At 38.5% G+C, this 24098-nt stretch overlaps 1 long non-coding RNA gene across 1 annotated transcript in view; it reads left to right on the top strand.

The window, feature by feature from the left end:
• The first annotated feature begins 20455 nt into the window (after window positions 1–20455).
• LOC310904847 overlaps window positions 20456–24098 on the top strand; it is a 56131-nt gene continuing 52488 nt past the window's right edge. The window contains exon 1 of the long non-coding RNA XR_014588622.1: window positions 20456–20584. This is a non-coding gene — a long non-coding RNA (uncharacterized lncRNA). The remainder of the gene's footprint in view (window positions 20585–24098) is intronic.

The raw sequence follows: 24098 nt of genomic DNA, 5'->3' as shown, positions 1-24098 counted from the left end.
ACTGTCACACATTGTCAGTCTCCACCAGTGGAAATGATAATGAGCAGCTTCACTTTACAAAAACACATCTAACTGATTTCAGATTGATGGGGATGGCAAACAATTTTGCCCCAGTCTTTGATGAACATATTTGTGCAGCTTGGAAATTCCATCCCAAATGAGTAAATGTGCTCTTGGCAGTGGGAAGACAGATAGCACCAGGCTCTCTAGTAGCAGTGAACTAATCATGGAGCAGATGTTGATTTGCTGCACTTCATGCACTGTTCCCTAAACTTTGGGTCTCCATTAAGGCTGCAATCTGTAACGGCCTCTTCCACATATAGTTGCAGACTCCTGCGTAACAACTCCTCTCCTGGTAATGCTGTCTTAAAAATGCCATAGTTTCTTTTCCAAAATTCAAAATGTGGCAAATGTACTTGTTGATACTGCAAGTATTCTACCTTTTTACCTTATTACTTCTGGAAAGGCAGTACATGGCTAAAACCTCCCGCCAAGTTGAAGCAAACAGACCCTCTTAAAGGGTATGCTTACCTCATTGGCACATGTTCATTAGTTGTTGCACTTTACGTATTCTCTCTCTGGTGAAGGGGGAACATATGAAACTGGACACCCAAATAACCACTTCTGCAGTAACTGATAGTATGTTATTACCCTCCACAACAGCAAAATGATATTTTCTATAACAGCTCAGTGAAGCAGCTTGCTGGTTATACATTCTATACTTGGGCAACATCTTCCCCTCAGCGATGTAACAGGAGCTAGAAGTGATGTTTTGTATAGCCCAATGGTAGTGGTCATCATTGTATTTTAATTCTGTTTTAAGCAGCAGATATGACTTGGGTTTCAAACTCCTTCACCTCCCTCTGAACTTCAGGCTTTTATGATGTTTTCTAATAGCTGGAAAATTTAAAAGTATTATTAAAATACAAGTTGCTGACAGATCTTGATGCTGCCCACAGACACATTTGCATAAAATATGGTATGGAAATCATTCCACTGAAGTCTCAGGAGCTGGAAATCTATCGTGGTAATGTAGCAGAATGCAGCCATGTTTCTGCTTTGGACATAAAGAGTTAAATAAATGATTCACAGAAGGAACTGTCAAGGACTTCATCATGCAGAATACAGACCATATTGGAAACATGAAACACCTGCACAGGATGCAAGGCCAAGGACCCTACCTGCACACTGTTTCTATCTGCCCTCTATTTAATTCTGTTTGCGAACAAAATCCCATATTATTAAGGACTCTCTATGGAGTCAAAGTAATTCTTTTCTTTAATGCTCATAATGAACAGGATAATACATTTACTACACTCTATTCTCCAGTAGATTTTTGCAACTCATTTACAAAATTATAAATATTAAAGTAATGAAGGCTTTTGGCACTACACAATGGATGGCAAGTCTCTAATTACATTTCCTCTGTAAAATTTGATTGTTACAAAAATGCTTTCTTTATTGAAACTAGATGCTTGCTCGTTTGCCCACACCATGGTATAATACTACAGAGATCTCAAGCTGCTTGACTTTTCAAATGTATATTTGAAGGAAAATAATGATACTAATTCTGCATATATTTTTTATTTTTATATTTTTGTCATTTGAAGGAAATAAAAATTGAGCTTCATACAGGGACTGATAATTTAAGAGTCTTTGAATTAGTCCCAGATAAATTACTTTCTGAAACTTGAAAACTGAGCAGTAACAGTAGCAGTAACTGCAGAAAATTTAAGTAACTTCACAAGAACCCGATAACTAAGTCTGGTGGTATCATGAAAAATTCAGCACTGAGCTCACAGGAAGATGCTGTGAGCAATGTAGAAGCTAATACAGCTACCATGCATACCCAGACAGGCAAATGGTGCTCAGAATGATAAATAACAGAGAATGTTATCATCATCCTGTTAAATTATGTCAGGTTACTGATATTTACAGCCTTCTAAACTATCAAAGCAGTCACTGTATAACTACACTTCCAATACTAACACTGAGTTTTTCAGAGAGATTTCTGTGCAGTGGAAAACAAAGTCCTGCAGTACATCTATGAGATAATTCAGGTATATTTATTTATGGAGAAGAAACAAGCTGCAAAAATGTATTTTCAGAGTGGCTGAGTTTTCTTGTGCAATATAGAATAGCTCAAGCCTGTTTCAAAAGGTACAGGATTATGTAGTTTTTGACTGTAGGTGGAGTTGCTGGTCATTAGCCCTTCTAAAATTGGGCATATACACATATAGTGATGACTTAAAATGATGGATGAAATGTAAAGAACATGTAGCTCCTGTTAGGGAACCTATCCATTTGTTAATAACGATCTGAGGAATGTTAGTATAGCTGTACACTGACCTACTTCAGTTACTGTGTACAGATTTGGAAGAAAGCAACCACTTTCGCAAATTCAATACTATGCAATCAGACTTCTGAGGATTATAGGCAGTTAAGCACTTCTAAAAATCCAACCTCTGGTGATTTTCCAGATACCTTGCATAAAATCAGCCACTAAGTCATGTTTAGCATTCAGACATTTCTGGCTTCTAGTTCACAGGCTTTTGACTATTCTAAATTACTAACTTGAAAAATTAATTTGAATGATTACAGATGGAATACAAGACAGCTAAACAGTATACACCTGCACATTTCATCCTACTGTGGGGACGTTTGCAACTAAATCTTCATCATATCTACTTATGTCTACATACTTACATCCATCATCACTTAGTAGCCTTTGATCTAGGGAAAATTTGCAAGTGGAAGAAATAGTCTCCAAATTCACTACAAGAAGCCATATCTATGCCACATCAAAATCTGCTGAATGAGGGGAACTTGTGCAAAGGATTAAGCTTCAAGGAGCTTCATGTGAAGCTTCATCACTCACAGAGGCTGGGAATCTGCTGGAAGCTGGGAAGCTGCTGGGTAGCTGGAACACTCCCTTGAGCACAGTCAGATGACCTTACCATTGCCCTACTCTATTGACAACAACATGACTAATTCATTATTTAGCTCTTAGCCATGCCCTTACCAGGACATGTGTAGATGCATATTTTTAACCACAGTTCAAGCCAGGCTGCTGTCATGGTTTAAGTTAATTAATAGCAAACCAGCAATAGCCCCAGGGGGTAATTAGATGTGAATGGAAATCCTCTCCCTTTCAAGCTTCCTCCAGATTTCATCACAGATGTATAATCCTGTTCCTTAAAAGCCGCAGCAGGAGCTGTGTTTGGGCATTTCTCTGATCAGCATGTCCTGTACCCTCCGTTCTGCTGCTTCTGCCACCCCAATAGGAGATTTCCTGCCTCCCTGCAGACAGTGATGAACTTCCCTTACATGAACTAGGTAGTGGCTGGAGATGCACATCGTCTTAGCAGCCCTTTGAAGCAAGAAGCACATCTAGCTGGTGTTGCTAATTTAGTGCATAACACCATATGCACCTGCAGTGCTATATTAATAACAAGCGTCTTCCAAGTGAAGTCCTTGCCTCCCCCTTCAGTGCCTAGTTTTGCTACACAATGCTATCTAAAAGATTAATTTCTTCCCACTGGCAGCATGTATTGGAGATATTTAAATAGCAAACATGCACTCTGTCAGGTTCTGGATGGAAAGCTGAAATACGGATTTCTAGCTTTTTTTCGACATTCAGCTACAGCACCAGGAAACTGAGAAACCAAGAGACAAAACTAAATGGTCTACAGGAATTTTACTTTATTCTAGTTTGTTTTTAACTATATATTTTAAGAACAGCTCTCATACTATACATTAATTTCGGTTTATTTTTAATCTATATATGTAATATATATCCCAATGCTTAAAGAGAATACACACATTTTCCTTTGGTAGGACTTTTCCCATGCAAAGCTATTCTTTAACTTTGTTTTGGTCACTTTTTCTTGTATTCTAGATTTATAAGACAAATGAGGGCAGCTCTTTTCTTTGATGTGAAATTCATGAGTATTTCAAAAAATAATGATAATACAAAAAGTGTCTTGATTTTATATGACCCTAATATTTAGTTGCTTAACTGTCATGGAAAAAATTCTAAAACCCTAAAGTAACCATGAAAGGAAGATAGCCTGGCTGTCTAAAATTCAGGGCTTACCTTCATCTCACTGGTTTTCAGGAACATACAAAGTTATTTATGGTTAATATGTGGTTTTTTTTTTAACACTTTTTACATTTTTTCTCTTTTACAGTTTTATAAGTTACTACATCATAAATCCTAAGAAATATAAGAATTGCTGAATTCATTCTCTACAGTTATGTAAACAAGTTTTGCTTAATTATTAGTAAACATTTTTCATAACTTGTAAAATATGCCACCAGACTTGTTGTTGAAATTATTCAACCCTAAATATCAACAGAAATTTTAACAACAAAGCCAAGTCTAATTGTAATTATTTCCATATGACCACTAAACAAGTTGTGGATTAAAGAAAATTATGCACTTATTAAATTAACTCTTGCATGCAGAGTTTTTTCTTATAAGCTAAATTTTGTAGGTCCACGGTCCCTGAAATATTTTTCTGTCTTTCATATTTTTTCCTTCCAAACCCATCTGACTTTTATTTCAAGTCACATCACATCAACGCAGACTAAAAAAGCAAAGCACAAAACTATGACACCAATTATTTTCTTCTCAACTGCCATTTAGTAACAATGAATGCTTATTTTTAAAGCACTTTGTCACCCTTAAAACCCTAAAATTAGTATGAAAGTATATATAAAAATAATAATAATAATAAATTGTTCCCAGAAAAAGTCTTTGGGTCTGTAAAGTACATACCAAATTAAACATGACTTGATATGTTTAATTAAACATGACATGATATGTTTATCTAATCAAAAGCAAGATATTTCTGTCACTTCATTATAGTTACTACTTATAATCATAAAATAAACATTATTCTAAAATGTCCTTGAATATTTTTAAACTATAATTTTAAAATGCTATCTTTCTCATGTCTGTCCCTTAATAAAAGTACTTTAATGAATGGTAGTATCATTTCTTACCTAGTTCTAATGACTAAAATCTCAAAAGCAAGTAAGAAATGAGAGTACTACACAAAGTACACTCAATACTGTGAATTATTCTGTAAGCTGTTGCTTGTTCTGGAAATAATTTTAAATTGTGCAATTGCTGATGCCAGAAGACCATCTCAGATTATCTGTACCACCATGTTTCTTAGTTTTGCAATAACTGATTTCCTTATTTCCTTACTATTTGCATGTACACCAAACAATAATGTACTCTGAACAGTAACATGCAGAGTGTATTAATGAACAACATAAAGCTGTCTGCTGCTTGTTCATCTTGAGGACAGTTCAAGAACTGTAGTCAGCAAATGTAATTCATTGCAGGTGGATAATTTTTTAATGATGTCAAATAATTTTTTAATAAAAAGAATCTAAAACCACATTACAAGATCCAAAATACTACATATGGGCCTAATTTCCACCTAGATATCTAAACTCAGAGAATCAAATTAGAAAACACTTACTTTGCTCTTCTACATCTTGAATCAACTCATGTACCTGCATTTTTTCAGTGAAACCTGTTTTGTGTCTGCAAAGCTGGGCTTTTGCACACACCAAAAGAATCTGTTGCTTAGGCTGATGAAACCTATGTCCTGCTTACAGTTTTGTAATTTGAAAACTAGGTGATTCTTACAGTTACATCCCTTGAACATCAGGAATTTGCTGCATTCTGGGTGCCAATTCTGACAGCAGAGGAGTCAGCATTCCTGCTCACTATCATTTAAAACAAACAGTAGATGAGGGATGATGTTTAATGGTTTCAGACGTAAAGTGTGATTTAGTTCCTCTGACCTGTCAGTTTGTGGGATACTGTCCTAATCAGCCAGTGATACACTAGACAGAGGGAGACCTTTCTACTGTTCTTTGTTGCAGCTGCACAATTCTACAGACAGGGATGCAGAGAAATCCAAAATCAGAGAGGAGATATCTGCAGAAGCATGATTTAATACCTTGGCAAATGTGCTCTCGGAGAAGAATGGTTCCTGTCCTCCATGGTACTTCTGTGGTTTTACCAATGGAAATATAAATATAATATAATGATATAGAAACAAACAAACAAACAGAACAGGTACTAGAAGCCCCTCATACCCCTTTCCCCAGGACTCCTCTTCCTGTTTATACTGAGCAAGTTTTACAGAGAGAGACAGAAGGTGCCTCCTGCCAGAACACTGCAAAGCCTCCCAGCTTGAGCTCTTGGTACGATCTACAAGTTCATTGGTTTTCTCTTCCTCCCTCCTCCAGAACTGAACTGGGATCCAACTTTCTTGCTTCTTAACCAAATGTTCCCAGTAACCCAAACAGAGAACATCAGTGTGACCTCCTTCACCTGTGTTGTGGTAGGAAAGGTAATCTAGAGATCACCATATGGTTTTATTGTCAACATGAACCAGGGACATCCTAGCACTGCAGGTTCACTTAATCAGAGCACCAAGTCAGACAGTAAATCCACTCGGTGAGGCTCAGATGGTGCTTCAATTGCACCATTCTCTGAAACAGGTCCGTTAATTTGGCACAGGCCTTGTCGTCATTGTCCTGCCTGAAACTCATTTAACATAGAAAATATCCTAAATTCCACCCCAGATCATGAAGTCTTTCTTTTAGACCTGCTCTTTTTTTCAGACTTTCTAAACTTCAAACTATACACAAACCATTGTTACACAGTTTCATTACCTCATATTTCCAGATGATATAATTGGAGTTGTTCTGTGGAGTGTACTTGTAATAATTCCTTGTGTCTGAGTCCCAGTACCTGAAGTGCAACCCTTTTAAACAGTATGAACGAGTTTTACCACAGACATTGACTCAGGACATGGTGTGCAGAGCTTCCCACATCAAAAACACCAACCACTCTGAAAGACTGGAGTTATTTTCACTAATTGCCAGATTAGTCAAGATACTTTATCAGTGACTCCTCACATTTAACAGAAAAATTCCATGCTCAGCAAGACTTCTCATATTATAATCCTGCCTTGCTCCTAAATTTGGCAATTAAACAACTTCCCTGTCTGTGTTGTACAGACAAACGGAACACTTTAATTGTGTAAGGGAATTGAAACGTAGACTTAGACCTCCCTGGTTTTATGTTCAATCTTTTTAAATAGAAGTGTATTATTTATGAAAATGAAAATATTTCATTAACAGAAAATGCAAGTACTTCTAGTCCAAAACAACAACAAAAAAAAACATTTTATTAGCTGGAAATTGCTAGATCAATGACCAGGTTACAAATACACCTACAAAAAAAAACAAAACAAAACAAAAAAAACAGCAATACTCAACAGCCCTTTCCAAGAAAAATAAAAAGGAACCCAGATTATTAACAGGCAAAATGATTTCAGAATCCTTTATGCAGTAAATACGTGGTGTAGCTGGTAGGTTTCCACAAGGAGAGGTAGTGCACAACTGTCCAGTCATCAAGTGGAAAGCCCACCCCAAAACAGGCGATATTGCCTGCAGGGAGAGAGATGAGTGGCAGCATGAAGTGACCAGCAAGGCTCCCTGCAACTGCAGCAGCTATTTTCTCTGGCATTATGAGTGTCATTTAGATAACACAAACATAACTATCCCATTACTCCCCCAGAACATGCTCATAGCTGAACCATTGAGGAACTGGCAAATTGCTTTAAATTTGCTTTGCTGAGAGCTTATTGCTCACAAGGGACTGGTTCTTCCTCTATGATTCCAGCTGTTAAATTGCCTTCAAGGACACTTTTCCACACAAGCATTTTCTGCAGTGACTTTAAAGGAGTGGTGAAGTGATGTGGAGACTGTTGCTGCAGTTCAAACTATGTAAAATCTGTTTTAAAAACACTTTCATACTTGGAAAGTCAGGAAGTAGGAGTACATTCTTTACTTTTCAGTCTTTTTGAGTGTACTTTACAAACAATCTTATCACTCAGAGCATAAATTCATCCCCTCAAATAGAGGACCATATTTTTAACAATAAAGAATATCTGACTGTGACTCTTCTGAAAAGCTGAAAGGGCTGTGTTATCTCCTAACAGGTGGTATGTGGGTACTATCATGAATTAATGATATGGTATGTGGGTACTATTATGAATTAATGTGGATACATCATGAATTAATAGAGTATTTGATTCTTGGAAAAGCAAGGAGAGGGGTTAGCAGAACTGCCACCCTGGACTTCTGGAGGACAGACTTTGGCCTGTTTACGAGACTGATTGGTGGAGTCCTTTGAGAGTCAGTCCTGAAGGGCAAAGGAGTCCAGGAAGTCTCTGGACACTCTTCAAGAAAAAAATCCTAAAGGCACAAAAGCAGGCTGTCCCCATGTACCACGCCCATGACGAAGAAAACTGACATGGTTGAAGAGAGGTTTGTCTAGAGCTCAGGAAGAAAAAGAAGGTTTATGACGTTTGGAAGAAGGGGCAAGTCACTCAGGAAGACTACAGAGTTGTCGTGTGAGGCTGTGCAGGGAGAAAATTAGAAGGGCTAAAGCCCAGCTGGAGCTCTAACTGGCTACTGTGGTTAAAGATAATAAAAAATGTTTTTATAAATACATAAACAAGACGATGAGATCTAGGGAGAATCTCCATCCTTTATTGGATGTGAGGGGAAACACAGTGACAAGAGATGATGAAAAGGCTGAGGTACTTAGTGCCTTCTTTGCCTCAGTCTTTAGCAGCAAGACCAGTTGTTCTCCAGGTACAACTAGCCCCCAAAGCTGGTAGATCAGGGGAGCAGAATGAAGCCCTCATAATCAATGAGGAAATGGTTAGTGATCTGCTAAACCACTTAGATGTAAGCACGTCTATGGGGCCAGATGGGATCCTCATGAGTGTACTGAGGGATTTGGTGGAAGTCCTCATTAAGCTGTTTTCCATCATTTATCAGCAGTCCTGGCTATCAGAGGAGGGCCCAGTTGAATGGCGGCCTGTTATTCTGACTTCAGGGAGCTCATGGAGCAGACTGAGTGCCATCACGTGGCACCTACAGGACAACCATGTGATTGGGTCCAGTCAGCATAGGTTTATGAAAAGCAGGTCCTGCTTAAAGAACCTGATTTCTTTCTGTGACAAGGTGACACGCTCACTGTATGAGGGAAATGCTGTGGATGTGGTCTACCTAGGCTTCATTAAGGCTTTTCACACTGTTTCCCACAACATTCTCCTGGTGAGGCTGTCTGTTCATGGCTTGGATGGACGTATGCTTTGTTGTGTAAAAAAATGTGTGGGTGGCTGGGCCCAAAGACACTTGGTGAATGGAGATAAATCCAGCTGCAGGCCAGTCACTAGTGGTGTCGCCAGGTCTCAGTACTGGGGCCAATTCTCTTCAATATCTTTATCAATGATCTGGATGAGGTGATTGAGTACATCCTTAGTAAGTTTGCAGAAAACACCAAGTTAGGCACAAGTGTTGATCTGTTCAAGGGTAGAAAGTCTCTACAGAGGGATCTGGATAGGCTGGACTGATGGGCCAAGGCCATCTGTATGAGATTCAACATGGCTAAGTGCCAGGTCCTGCACTTGGGGCACAATAACCCCATGCAACACTACAGGTTGGGGGAAGAGTGGCTGAAAAGCTGCCTGACGGAAAGGGGCCTGGGGGTATTTGTCAATAGTCAGCTGAATATGAGCCAGCAGTGTTCTCGGGTGGCCAAGAAGGCCAACAGCATCCTGGCTTGTATCAGACATAGTGTGACCAGCATGACCAGGCAAGTGATTGTCCCTCTGTACTCCTCTCTAGTGAGGCCGCACCTTGAGTACCGTGTTCAGTTTTGGGCCCTTCACTACAAGAAGGACATCGAGGTGCTGGAGCGTGTCCAAAGAAGGGCAATGAAGCTGGTGAAGGGTCTGGAACACAAGTCTTATGAGGAGCAGCTGAGGGAGCAGGGGTTGTTTAGCATGGAGAATAGAAGGCTAAGGGGAGACCTTATTGTACCCTACAATTACCTTAAAGGACCCTATCACGAGGTGGGAATCAGGCTCTTCTCCCAAGCACCAAGTGATACGATAACGGGAAATGGCCTTAAGTTGCACCAGGAGATGTTTAGCTTTGATATTAGGAGAAAATTCTTCACTGAAAGAATTGTGAAGCGTTGGAACAGGTTGCCCAGGGAAGTGGTTGAGTCACCATCTCTGGAGATCTTTAAAAAACATGTAGATATAGTGACATGGTTTAATGGTGAACTTATCAGTGCTAAGTTGAAGGTCGAACCTGATGATCTTTCCAACCTAAATGATTCTGTGCTATGGTAATTGACTCCTGGGCATTCATTCATTACAGAGGCAACACCAAAACAACCCTGTAACCATCTTTCTCCACATGCCCCAGCTATCGACACACTGAAAGAATCCAACTTCAATGGGAAAAAAAATAAGCTAATACAAACCTTGTTTTGCAAAGAAGTGAAGATTAAAGTCAGAGATGAAACTATACTTCTATATAAAAACAACAACAACAACAAAGTTGAACAAAACCAAAAATGCAAAATGCAGACCCTCAACATGTGGGTATATTCTTGTGTTTGCAAGTGACCATTACTCATTTGGAAGAGGAAGGTGAACTATTTGGAGCTTAAAATTCTCATGGTACTTTTACACTGAATTCAATATTATATTTTACTGGCAAAAATAAAGGGTAATCTATTTAGAACAGACTTTTAAAAGATTAAACATCATTAGAATAAATGACTACCCACATGCAACATAAAATTGATACCCTAGTGCTATGTAAACACTAATGTTCATCAGTGCCTGAGATAGGAAGGTGAGGAGGTAATGCCCCCAGGCATCAGTGTCATGGTCCTAACACTAGTCATGCATTCATTATGTTGATGAGCCATTAGTATGTAATGCTTTACAGGCATCACAAATCGGACTAGAAACCTGAGATGTGCAAGGAAAAGAGCACAATGCACCTTGGAAAACCTTTTCCTGAGATCTGCAAATTTCACAGGTGCCCAGCACTGATTTCTCCGCCAGTTTGCCCTCCAAACACCTTATGATCCCATAAGTAATGAAAAGCACATCCATTGGCCAGGGAGCATGTTGAAGAAAAGTCAAACCTATGGAAAACAGTGTTGTTCCTATAGAAAATGTTAACATTTTTAGGTCCGCAGCTTGGAGGCAGAAGTAAGAAAAGACTGAAAGTAACTTTTCACTTTTGGTCTTGCCACAGTAGGGTATATCTGGCTAAACCATTAGGCAACACATTAGTACAATATTCAGCAAAGATTACCATCAGGGGTACCTCATTTGTGCATTCAATTGCTAAATAGCTCCTTCCAGTCAGCCATATGGACATCCTACCATGTTTATGTAATTTAGGCACAAATACACAGTCTTAGTGTGAGTCACCACAGTCTCTCCAATGTGTTATGAAATTCTTTGACTTTAGTCCCCAGCTATAAAACAAAGCTAATACTTTGCTTTCAATCAGCATCTTTGATTTCCAAGCTCACTAAGAGGTGCCCTCTTGCCTTCAGCATGGCCCCTCCAACATGGGGACCTCAGATGTCACTGAGCTGTCTGCCACTCCCAGAAACAGCCTGAAGACATTGCAGTTTCATAGGAAAGTCAAGTAAGCTTCAGTTGTCCCTTAAGAATCCTCTGATATGAGGTATCTCCTGAAATGTTATGCTCCTTCCCAAGAGAATGCAGACCATGATGGGCTGTGTAGGAGGCAGTGGAACAGCATCAGCTTAAATAAGCCAAGGCCTGATTCTTTGTAACAGGGTTTCCATTGTTTTTCTCTTTCTTCTTTGTAGTTTCCCAGAGCAGCAAGCTCAACACCACTCTGAAATAGTCACTTATCAGAGCCCCTCGGCTCTGATGCTTGTAGAAAACTGCCAATAACCTCTGAAGAGTTTATTGTAAGCATACAGAAATTCTGCCCTGCAGCTCTGAGTGCCCTTACCTTTCTGCATCGCACTCCGGAGGGCACGCAAATTGCTGCTGACCTTCCTGAGCTGGACTGGGACTAAGAGCAATTTAGCTGCTTTGGGGGTAGCACAAAAGCCCAAGCTAATCATATCGGAAAATGTAGCACACATGGCCAGTGACACAGTGATACAGCAAAAATTAGGGACCATGGTGTATCCAGGGTTCTTCAGACAACCATCCTGAGTGTCTCTGCACTGCATTCAGAACCTGTACAGACAGCTTTATCCCCCAGCTAGGCAGTCTGGCTGTCAGAGTTGACTGTATTCATACTCTGAAGATAAAGATAATCCTTTTGCTAAACTTCATACACTTTAAAATACATTAGTAGGAGTACTTTCTTCTCTGGTAATGATTTGTAGTTGAGATTAACGGCCTGATTTTTAAAAGTACTTGCCAGTAACCATGAGCTCTCTTTATTTACAACAATGTGTGAGCTTCCTGAATAGATGGAGAGGCTGGCTGGATTGCACCTCTTAACAGTAACAAACATCCTTGGCTTCTTCACCCATAAATATTCTTCACTCAATATGGGCACATGGTCACACACTGACTTGCAGATCAGTGTTACTGTCTTATTGATACTTTTTAAATATGTCATTACATTTTAGAACAACGACATTTTCTTCTTCTCAATTGCTTGGGCAATATGAGTGTATAATCAATCATTTTTACTGTTACTGCTTAGGTGCTTTCTTCAGGTTTCTTCTTGTAGGATCAAATGTTTCATAGAGAAGTGTGATGTTTTTATACCTAAATGCTGTCTGTTTTTGTAAAAACTGGGAAGCTCAGTCTCACTCTGCTATTGGATGCAGAAGAGATAAACCTCAGCCAGTAAACTCAGAAAAGATTATAAACTTCTCCCTCCAAAAAAGGATAGTAGCAATACTCAGGAGTGTTATTTCAACATGATTATAAAGATGAAGACTATATTTCATTATTTTTAATACCCTTTTTCAGATCCATTTTCAATTTTCCTGAAAAAACAAAAGCAGTATGGTGCTACAAAATCGACATTTTTATATATCAGCTTGCTACATACCACTGCTCCCAGATTGCTGCAGTAATTACCTTTATGACATTACAAGTGCTAATTTAGGATGAAAGCAAAATGTAGCTAGGAGCAAGAGGATTTGAAAAATAAAGATTTAGGATCCACCTCTGATACTTTTTCTACTCCTTGACCAATAATCTTTCCTTTATACAAATTTATATATCCCCTGCTTATATATATATGAAATTGTTAAATATCTATTGCAGTCAAGTTCTGGGTCATCATATGGTTAAGAAGGCATTACTAAGAACCATAAGAAGGACCCAAGACTCTGTGAATCAAATCAGTAAAAAAAAATAATAAAATAAAAAGGTAAAAAACCAAGTAAATTAATTGTGTAACATAATTCCTGCTTTACTTGGACATTTTCAGGGAGTTTGCACTACACTCTTTATTGAAAGTAGGTAACTGAAGCATGCATGCTGTTAGACAGCGTATATGGTAGGGTGAATATTTTGGCAGCCCCAGAGAAGCCAAATGGAAACTTCAGGAGCCACAAATTGTCAAATAAATATGGTGCCAGAACATTCAAGCAGAAGTGAACAATTAACAAGTTACAATTAACAAGTTATCAGACCTCAAAGTGTTGCAAGTATTTGTTTATGTGGCATCCCACCGATGTAAAGACAGCAGTTGTGTTTCCTGAGGACAACTGTTTCAAAGTGAGCACTGCAGAGTCATGGGAACACTGTGAAGCCCTGAAGGACCAGCAATGTAATGATTTTAAATGTAATCATTAAGTTTAGAAAGCTAGGGACACTAAGTCAATTTTCTGGTAAATTCTATGCCTTCAAGACTACAAGTCACACATTAAATTTATCACATTACATTTCTTTGAGGAAGTACCTGCTTGAGGGAAACAAGTTGGCAAGGAGAATCTTAGAGGAGAATCTCAGAGTTGATGATTTAGGCTTCATTCCTGGGGGTGGAAAAAAATTAAATAAACATGGACAAGTGTTTTAGACCAACAGTCCAAGAGCCTTATATTCTGTTTCAGGACATCCATAAAGCAGTACTACTAGAGGAAGGACTGACATAGGGGTGGAAGACTAGACACACAAATAAGCTGTACTTTTAGTCTGTCTTTCTTACTCAACCAGGCTAGAAATACAACTCAGTTGTACACAAACCTCTGAGTTTCTTTTTGTGTCAATATTTATTTAATGGGTACAATGTCTGTCTGCAACCAGGATGATGCCTTGTTACTCATTTACTTACCTTAGTGTTCATTGAATCATCTCCCATTATATAAAACCTAGGAAGTTTTTCATTAAAAATCCCAAATCTTAGGAGACAACACCAATAAAAATAGACTTTTTAGACTCTTCTATGATGTTTTTGAGCAGAAGGCAAAAGCTTCCACAAAATCACTCAGCACAGCTTTCGTTCATCTTTTTCACAGCATTTTACAGCTCTGTGGGCTATGTGAAGCATTTTCATGGTATCTGCCATCTCCTGTACAGCAGGTCATTTGGGGAGGCCCTGTGAAAAGTGCATTGTAATTGTGAAAGGAAGATGTCATAAAACTGTGAAAGTAGATCCCTTCTTTTAAATCCATGTAAATACAAATCTCAGCTTATTTTTTTAGTAGACAAAGCGTACTTGTAAAATTTGGGCCTGAAAACATACTGCAACAAAGTAAAAGAAACATAAGCTAAAGGTTGAAATTTGGCCCTCCTGTTAGAAAAAGATTGAAAAGACTGAAAAGACCATAAAATGGAGCCTGAGATGGAAGGGGAGAGACACTTCAAAGACATCTGGCAGCACAGGTGAGTCTGGGGGTGTGGGGACACTGGGCAGGGGCCAGCGGGGCCTGATGCTTTCTTGGCTGATACATGTCCAGTGCATTGTTGTGAGCACATGCTCCCAGTAATGAGTGATAAATCGGTTAAAGAGAGATATAAGTAATGGCCAAACACAAAGCCTTTAGGCACTCCATCTGGTAGGCAAAGTAGAGATTGATGAGCTTCATTAAATGACCAATTTTAGCATACTCCAATGGGGAAAAGCACACTATGCCTAGGGGCTGCAGACAGATGGGCAAGCAGGGGCGCGAAGGTGAGGAGCTGAATTAAAACAATCCTGAGATTAATAGTAACACAAGAAATGCCCTGATGGGCATCTAGCTGTTTCCATTACCAGCTGTATTCCTTGCAAGAAGGCAGGACCAGGCAGAATGCCATTTCATTCCTGGTTACTTTCTACATCAGAACAAAACCCTGATACTCTTCAGTGCTTTCAAGAAATATCCATCTTTGTATTTAAAAAGAGAGGTTTTTGTATTATTCTCCTTCTCTCTCTGCATCTCTGTCTCTCTCCTTTCAAATAAAAATTGCTAGCATAATGCTGGTCTCAGAATTCTTGCCAGAAAGATAAAAAGAAGTTGAAGTCATTGTGTCTTCATGAAAAGCTTTAGCTAAGTGGTGTGTTCCAGCAAAAATACATTTCTCTGAAAATGTTGTAATTGACTCAATTTTTCTTCATCTGTCCAAAATACAATGGATGGCTTTGACTGACTCTGCTCCCAGAACACAGCAGCGAGGGAGGAACTACCCTGACAAGGAGTGGAGGCAGGTCTCAGTCAACTGGAAAGGGCCATAACAAAGTTCAGGACCTTCACTGAGACAAGAAGGGGTGAGAAGAAAGGTGAGAGCCTCTGTGGAAATCTCAGTGAAGACCCAGCTCTAAGATAGCTTAGAGAAAAGTTTATATTTGTCAGCAAAATTTTGCCTTTAAATATTGTGGCACAAGCTAGAAATAAAGGCAAGGCAAAGACAACAGAACTCTCTCCATTGCATGCAAACATGTCATGCTGTATTTTCACGTACTCATAACTAACTCATCTAAGACACAATTCAACCGTGTAAAGAATTTTCAGGAAAGTCATAAGAGACTTAGTTTTGAATGATAGTTTGAGCTCCTTTTTCAATGGCCAAAACAAGAATGCATTTTTAAAAGGTTTTAAAAGGGGCCCAATGCTGTAATCACTTTAGTTATTAAAATCATAGGCTTTGACTCTAATGAAAGCAGAAATTATCCTTAAGTGAATGATTAAAATTAAATGATGAGTTAACGGTACTTACAGACTCTATTATTACTGTCAGTGGGAAGAATAAGAATTCACAAGATTGGATGGCTGCAAATCTGTCATTGAAAAATTTTCCTTTCTTCTCCACCAAAACAAAACACAAAACAAAACAAAAAACATCCTTAAGGTTTCCCTGTGAAAGAACTCTGGTACAGAGTGAAAAAGAACAATTTTTCACGTCTACTTTATATAGAAACACCTATTCAATGGTTTAAGCTGGCAAGACCACATCCATTTCAGAAGCTTATTTGCCAAAGTGAGTTTTTTCTCTTACAATTTCTTACTAGAACGCTCTTTTGAGAAGATATTTTATGAGGGGCATTTCCAGACCTGATTGTCTTTTTGCTGTTGCTTTGGCTGCAGCACCTGCCAGTAACATTTCATCTTCAAGTTTTCCACATCGTTTGCTGCTATTGCTGTCTTATGGTAAAGAAGATCCAAAGGTAAAGGCAAAAAAAAAAAAAAAAAAAAGCAGAACACATTACTTACAAGAGCTCACATAGTCTTCCAGCTTCTAATTTTAGAAGCAAACCCTAAAAAAAATAGATTTGCATTACTGGTGCTAGGGAATCCGGGACAAGCCAGTGTTTTTGTGCTCTCAGGAATGGGGTGGAGGCAATGAGGTTAAAAAAAAAAAAAAAAAAAGAGAGAGATTGGCATTTCAACAGACACATCTTGACATCCACAAAAATTATATTTCTTGCAAGTACAGTCCTTTGTACTTAGGATGCCATGCGTATGGCAGCTGCAACAGATCTCCCTCTTGATCTCCCTCTGTGTGCTACAGGACGTCATAACAGTCCTCATTTTCAGCCTCATTCAGAGCATCCCGGCTGCCTGGACATATACTAAGACCAGTGGATCTGAAGCTCTCCCCTGGGGATTTAGAGGTGCAGAGCTTCACTGTTATCATACCCCAGTTGTCCCTGTTACATCTCCATCACTTGCAGCTAGGTCTGGATTGCCATATAGATGCGTGTTGAAATCAGAATCTTGTAGAGGTGGAGTAGAGTTAAAGATTTTATTACATTATTTTATTAATTTATTACATTATTTAATGAAAAATACTTGCATTTTTTAAATAAATAAAGCAGCCATTGTGGTTTGAGATTTATGATATTATATAACAGGGGTGATGAGGACAATCAAATCTGGTGTGATGAAGGACCTGGTTCTCTAGAAGCAGCTCAGCTGTTGTGGAAAGAGTGGGTGCTCCACAATGACACCTTGAGGTTCCCAGCAATTGCTGAGAACATGCTCAGAAATTCCCAGTACTGAGCAGTAGAAGAGTTGTTCTTGCTAGGTACCTGCACAGGAATAGCTACAAGTAGTCTGGCAGCACTTAGACATTGAAATACTGTGTTGAGCAAGAGCCTTATCAAATCCTCACAGGAAAATAAATAAATAAATAAATAAATCTGGAAAGCTTTTAGAGCTCACAGGAAGACCCATGACTTGGGAATTGTCCATTTGTTCTAGGTATTCCAGAAAAGCATCAAACTTCATTCTCTTGAGGCTGTAATTCTTCTAATAGCCAGTAATTCATATTTAAAGACATTGCTCATTATCCTTTGGCTGAGTGCAAATATAAGTCCCTTTCTTTTTCTTTTTTCTTTTTTTCTTCTGTATCATGCATAATAGAGCTGAATTTCCTAGGCCTTACTACAGGGAAAAAAAAAATGGTCTGTTTAATAATAGATTATTCAAAATTTTGAGAAAAAAACAAGATTTTTTATTTTAATGCTTATAATAATGTGAACTTTGATTAGGTCTTTGGAAAAAATCTGAAGTGCTATCTGAAATGAAGAAATTCAATACTAAAAAATAAATATACATATAAAGTGATCTTGGGCTGATGAAGTTAGCCATACAATGGCAGTAGCTACAAAAAGACTGACATAATTTTGTGGTATGTAAAAAGAAGAAAAAACTAATAGCTGCTCTACAAAAGCTTTTATCCAACCACCCCATTAAAAAGCATTCAGTTTGAGGCATCACATTTGAGCAGAACATAGTGAAAGATACTTGCAGAATTAATTTACCATTTCCAGGCATTCCATATCAATACTTAGTGGACAAGAAAATGAAGTTATAAGAAGTCAATACCTATTATTAGTCATTTAAAAACAACTGCTAGCCCATGTTTATTTTCTTCTTTGATACAGAACATTCGAATAGTACATGTAATATGAAATGTTGCATTCCAATCTAGAATTAAAATACATTGAAGCTAAACCAGATAGAAGTACTATCAACACGGAGTCATGTAGTACAGTATTATTAATATTTCAAAATACCAGACTAAAGTAAAGCTTCTTGAAGGAGTAACTTGAGTAAAGCTTCTTGAAGGAGGTGCTAAGTAAATGGAGGCAAGTTAAAGCTGTTGTCCGCTGCATAGAGGTATTACCTTAGTACTGTAATGTAAAAACCATAAATGTGAGAAGTAGAAAAATCTCAGGAAAATAAGAAAAGGGGGGGGGGGGGAGGTAAAAAGAGAGAAAACGATAGCAGAATGTAAAAGATTTAACAAGAAATATGTGGCATGACAGTACTTTGACTGGTCCACTGTTAATCATCCCCTAATTACTATAATCAGCATAATTAAAAGTAACATAGTCTTTTCACCTTTCCACACTATGAAAAGTAATTTTTCAGCTAATGTGGGAACCACAGAACAGGCAATGCTAAATTGGTCTATTGGCCTTTGATTCTGAGTACAAATTTTCTGAATCAAGCCTGATTTTTAGGAGCATTTCAAGAGAGCTTGAGAGCTATAATCAATAAAATAATTGGATCTAAAAAGCCTAGTTTCATACATTTAATACATTCAGGCCACTTTGTCCTAAAAAATACAAGCTTTAGAGATTCAAACACTTGTGTCTAGTGAGAAGCTGGTAGAATCAATACGGATCTGATTTTACTTTGCCAAGTAACAAATGTTCAGAAAAAATAAGTTCTAAATCATAATTTGATTTACATCACAGTGAGCTTAAGCAAACTGTTGTACTGGTTGCAATCAAAAAGACCACAATTTAGGACATTGAATTTTTTTAATTTGTTACAGATTGAGATCAAGAATGAATTCTCTCAGTAATTCACTGTGCTCTAAAGGCAGAAGGTGAATTTTCATTGCTAACACTAATTTTGGGCTTCAATGATAGAAGAAATGGCAATGCTGGTTGTAAGGAACTAGGATAGACCTTACCTTTAATGAGCCCTTTATGAAGGCGTGATTCAAAATATTCACACGGTTTCCTAAGAAATCTCTTCTTTGGTTGTATCTGGGGCACAAAATCTGCCTTTATAAAAACTGAGGTATTTTCTTGACATTAGAGTGTGCCTTATTTTTCCATATTAACTAGAGGTTAGGGTACTTCTGAAAAAGCTATTTTCTCTACTATGTGAGTTCAAATCTCTCTATCAGCTCTCCAGCTGGGAGGAGAGTAATCTATCCCACCTGGAGATGTCCTTGTTCATGCTGAAGTTGGGCCTCAGTGCAGAAAGCAAGTCTAGAAGGTGGGCTAAGTCAGGATGGCTTCACAGACATCTATAGTTCACAAAGCAAATATATTTTGTGAGAGAAAAAAAAAATCCTAGTGAGCTCATACTACAGACGGGTCAAATAAAGTCAATGTCCACTTTCTACATGTTCTGTGTAATATTTTAGAAAGGGGTTTATGCTGTTGCAGAAGGCATGCCTGAGGCAGAAGATGGTAAATAGGTCTGTGAGGTGATGAATCAAACTCTCAGGCAACATGATCTAAGGTCGCTGAATGCAAGCCAGGTATGGATCTGGGTTTAAGTCCTAATTGCAAGAAAGTTTTACTGCAGTGTGCCTTGAGTCTTTTTACACATTCTCTTTAGTGGAACTAATAGAAAAGGGTTGGGTTGCCTGTTTATAAAAGACCTAAGCCCACAGACCCTCAAGACATTGAAAGGTTCAGTGTGCTGGCCCTTTGGCAGGAAATCCTGCAGCTGCGTTTGCCTGCTGCTTTGTTTGGGTCAACGAGCCCTGTCTGTTATCAAAGGAGAGGCATATGGGGGAGAGAGATGGAAGTCAAATCAGTGTAAAGCCTGATATTACACCTGGACAAGAGACAGGAGTGTGCTCACTTCTTATCGTTCATAGGCGCTGTCTTTTAAGTTTCCTTTCTTTTCCTGCTTTCCTAAAGAGAGTGTACATTTATTCCCCCTTTTATCGGTATGTGTCCTGTACACTTGGCAAGAAGCTCTGATCGTCACCCAGATGGGTCAGAGCCAGATATCTGCTCCTCTAGTACAAAGCAAAGGCACTCTTTGTTCTCAGTCCAGTAATATAGGCATTTTCAAATGATGTAGGAAAGCAAGAACAGGCTACAGTAATTTTCAGAGGCAGGAAAGATGCTAGAAGAGTGAGCTCCACAGCTACATTTCATGGCAGTCCTGTTGTGAGCCTCAGAGATTGTCACTTAGGAGGAAGCTCCTATTTCCCTGCACTGCTGGATACAATCTACAGGAATCTTCTACTAGCAGGTTTGTTCGTTTAACTTTTTTCAATACAGCTCTTAATTGGTGAAACCCTTATTGTGCCACTCATTTGACAAAACACTTTTGCACAGTTTTGTAATAGCATTCACTATTCACCGCAGAAGGTAAGCTCTCTGATATCATACACAATTTATCAGGACAGACACTATATTTCCTAGCTCACAACTCTGCTCCAGCTCTTTCCTCAAATTCTTTCCTACGTCATTTCCTCCTGCTCCAGAGTCTCTTCCTCCCTCTCTTGACTTCTCCCATACTGATTTCATTGCCTGAAATACCCTTTCAGATACATGGTAAAAGGCAGTTGCTTTGTCTCCATTTAATTCCTGTCAAACAGACAGGGCTTATACATTTACAGCAGAAATGCTGCACAACCTTCATTTCAAAGAAAGGCAAAAGCCATTACTCCCTGGCTAAGCTCCTTTCCAGGTAGACAGCTCTGTGTTGCTGTTTGTCTTGTCCATTGCTGACAAACTGGGATTGAACGTTCCCTTCCTGCCCATAATGTCAGCACTGAATCACATCTGGAAGCACCATGCTGATTGTATTTTAGTTTATTTTCCTATAGGAGAAAGCACAATTTGTTACATATTTGTTTTGTAAATTCCATTTCCATTTTAATTAGAAGACAAGTTCCTGCAATTTCCATCATAATTACCATAATCTGTTTAGAGCCAATATGATGAGTACAGACAGGAGAAGCAGCTGTGGTACGTTTGTTTTATGCTGGGTGGAAATCTTTAAACAGATAAGTATTGGAAATAGTTCTACAATCACTCTTTTTGAGACAATATCCATGTGCAGGAGTTACTTGATGGATGGTGTATAGTAGAATCTACGTAGCAGGGAAGAAACAGTTTAAAATGTGTCTCTGGATGTATAACAAAGATTATAAGCAGCACTTATTTTTCTGGTTTTGTTGTTTATGGAGGAGATGATATTGAGGATGCTTACATTTTCTTGGGAAATGACTTATATGGGTAGGCACATATTATGGATTTATTCACTATTGAATTTTATGCCTGTGTAACTCAATTGAGTCCAGAGTTAGAGCAATACAGCAGTAAATCAGACTCTGTTATTCTTAGCTACATATATGGAATCACAAGCTAAATTCACTGTGATATAACCATGAAGATGTGTGTTGGAGGATGCTTTAAAGAAGCCCTTCAGAAAGCACCATCAATCTTTCTGATTGTACTCACCTCTGCTCGACAGCACACTGCAGCCAAAGGAGAGTTTCAGTGGGTACTTCTGAAAAACATCCTTGCCTCCTTAGAGCAGAGAAACTGCTGCAGAAAATGTGGGAGCTCTCCCTGCTCTCGCTCACCTATACTGGCTTCACTCTTCATCAACATCACAGAACTCAGCTGTAAAACTGATCTGGATGAAAGCAGTGTAACAAAACTAATGTCAGGACAATGTCAGGAAAGTGGGGGATGGTCTTATTTTATGAAATCTCTAGGCAAATTCGTAGCCTCCTTTCCCTCATGCTCTCACACCCACGTACTTACAAGCCCCAAAGTGTGTGTGCCCGGGTGGTCTGTCAGGATGAGTTGTGTGCAATAAAGAGGACAAGAGGCTCTGGCTGTTGAGCCTTTACACCTTTTCAGTTCCTCTTGACTGAAGATGACAAACCAGCTGTCAGACAAATCTTCTGTATTCTTTAGGAGTTGCAGATTTTGCAGGGTGGCCCTTTGCTTCAGAATTGCACATGCTTCAGACTCCACAAATCTTAGGCAGTTTTGCTGCTAACCCTCTGCTCAACCTTCTTTGAAATACATTTTGTAAACATATACATCTTTATGGCTATTGTCCATTTTCCCATTGGGCTAACACAAAAAGGAATGGCATATGTGGTGTGCAGTAACCTTGTTGCCCCCATCCTGTGGTCAGACACCAGGGTCTTCCCCTAACAATACATCTCTGCTGGACTCTCAGCAGTGTGCAAGCCTCTGGGGAATGAACAAATTCCATGTTCCTCAATTTGATTGACTGGGAAGAGTCAGTGCCAATAAAGGTCAGTCTTTTAACACTCACTGCAACCTTAACATTTTTTAAACTCCATCCAAACACAGTATTTCCAAGGCTTGAGCCCTTGATTTGCACTCAACTTGATTTTTAAGAAAAATTATTTTTTTTGTTTCTGCTATAAATGTATGCAACCAGAGGCAAAGAGCATTTCAGTTTTATTATTACTATTATTTTAAAGAGATTTTAATAACATTTGAGCACAAACTTAAAACAAACTAAATCTGAGGTGTTATTTATGACTTTTTAAAACGTGTTCAAATAGTCACTTCCATGGCTTGTATTTCTGGCCTTAAATTACTCTATGAATGTATTTAAGTTTTCATTGTTATTTGTTTCATGTTAGCTGCCATTTGCTAAAGTTAAATTTTAAGAAAGTTGTTTATTAATTGCATGGCAGTATGATTTTAGCAGTATCCTATTTAAAAAAAAAAAAGTAAAGAAAACATTCTAAATTGCTCTGGTTACCATTTACATGATGTTTCATTGCACATACCATTTAAAGAGTCATGATTTGTTTGGAAACCTCTTTGTGCAGATGTACTGAAGCAGCTAATGTGAAGTTAACCACGTAGAAAATGATTGTTTAATAGAATAAAAGGTGTAAGGTTTTTTATCAGGATTCCTCACCAGAGAAACGTGAAGTGTCCAAAACTTTGCTTATCACTGGATGGGCTAAGTTAAATTAGCCTGGTTTTCTTACTACATAAACTAAAATCAATTTTCTATGGTTATTGATACAGGATTTGTTTACTACCAACTCACTTAGAAAGACAAATATGCTCTGCATTAGACAGAGGCAAAGAACTGCGTACTTAGTTATAAACCTTATAAAAAATATTTCAGACTAAGTATTGCCTTCTGTCCCATAGCTTTCACAAAGGCATGAAGTTGGCATTAAGTGTTGGAGCCAAGCTAACAAACTCCACAGTGTATGGGAAATGTCCCCAGCCTTGCAGAAGTCCCAGAAAGGCTGAGGTTGGAAGGGACCTCTGAAGATCATTTAGTCCAACCCCCCTGCCAAGCAGGATCACCTAGAGCACATTGTGCAGAATGGACAGGCAGTTTTGATTACTTATTGTCATAAATCTGGATCCTACCCCTGCATTTATAAATATGTGTGGGTACTATGTGTCCCAGATCTACTGATTAATTAATTTGATGATGAAGTCTATCTTGTGCACAACTTTTGACCTTGTGATGTATAGGGATAGTGATAAACTCTACCATCAGGAGAAATTAAGATATGAAGTATCTTACTGTCTGAACTTCCCTATGTATGAAGGAGGAAATAAATATAATCTATAATCCTTTAAGTAATGTAGATAAATAAAAAAGCCACAGTTTTCAGATACACTGCAAACATGCCTGTCTGCTGCCATAACACAGCAGAACATCCAAAATAAGCATCACTCTGGTTTTGACTGCATCCAGAGAAGAGGTCAAGCACGTACTTGGGTATGCATCTCAG

Source organism: Anser anser (assembly GCF_964211835.1).
Source record: "Anser anser genome assembly, chromosome: 1".
In the NCBI taxonomy this organism is placed as follows: domain Eukaryota; kingdom Metazoa; phylum Chordata; class Aves; order Anseriformes; family Anatidae; genus Anser; species Anser anser.
Note: the sequence above shows the minus strand (reverse complement) of the source record. Positions and strands in the feature narration are given on the sequence as shown.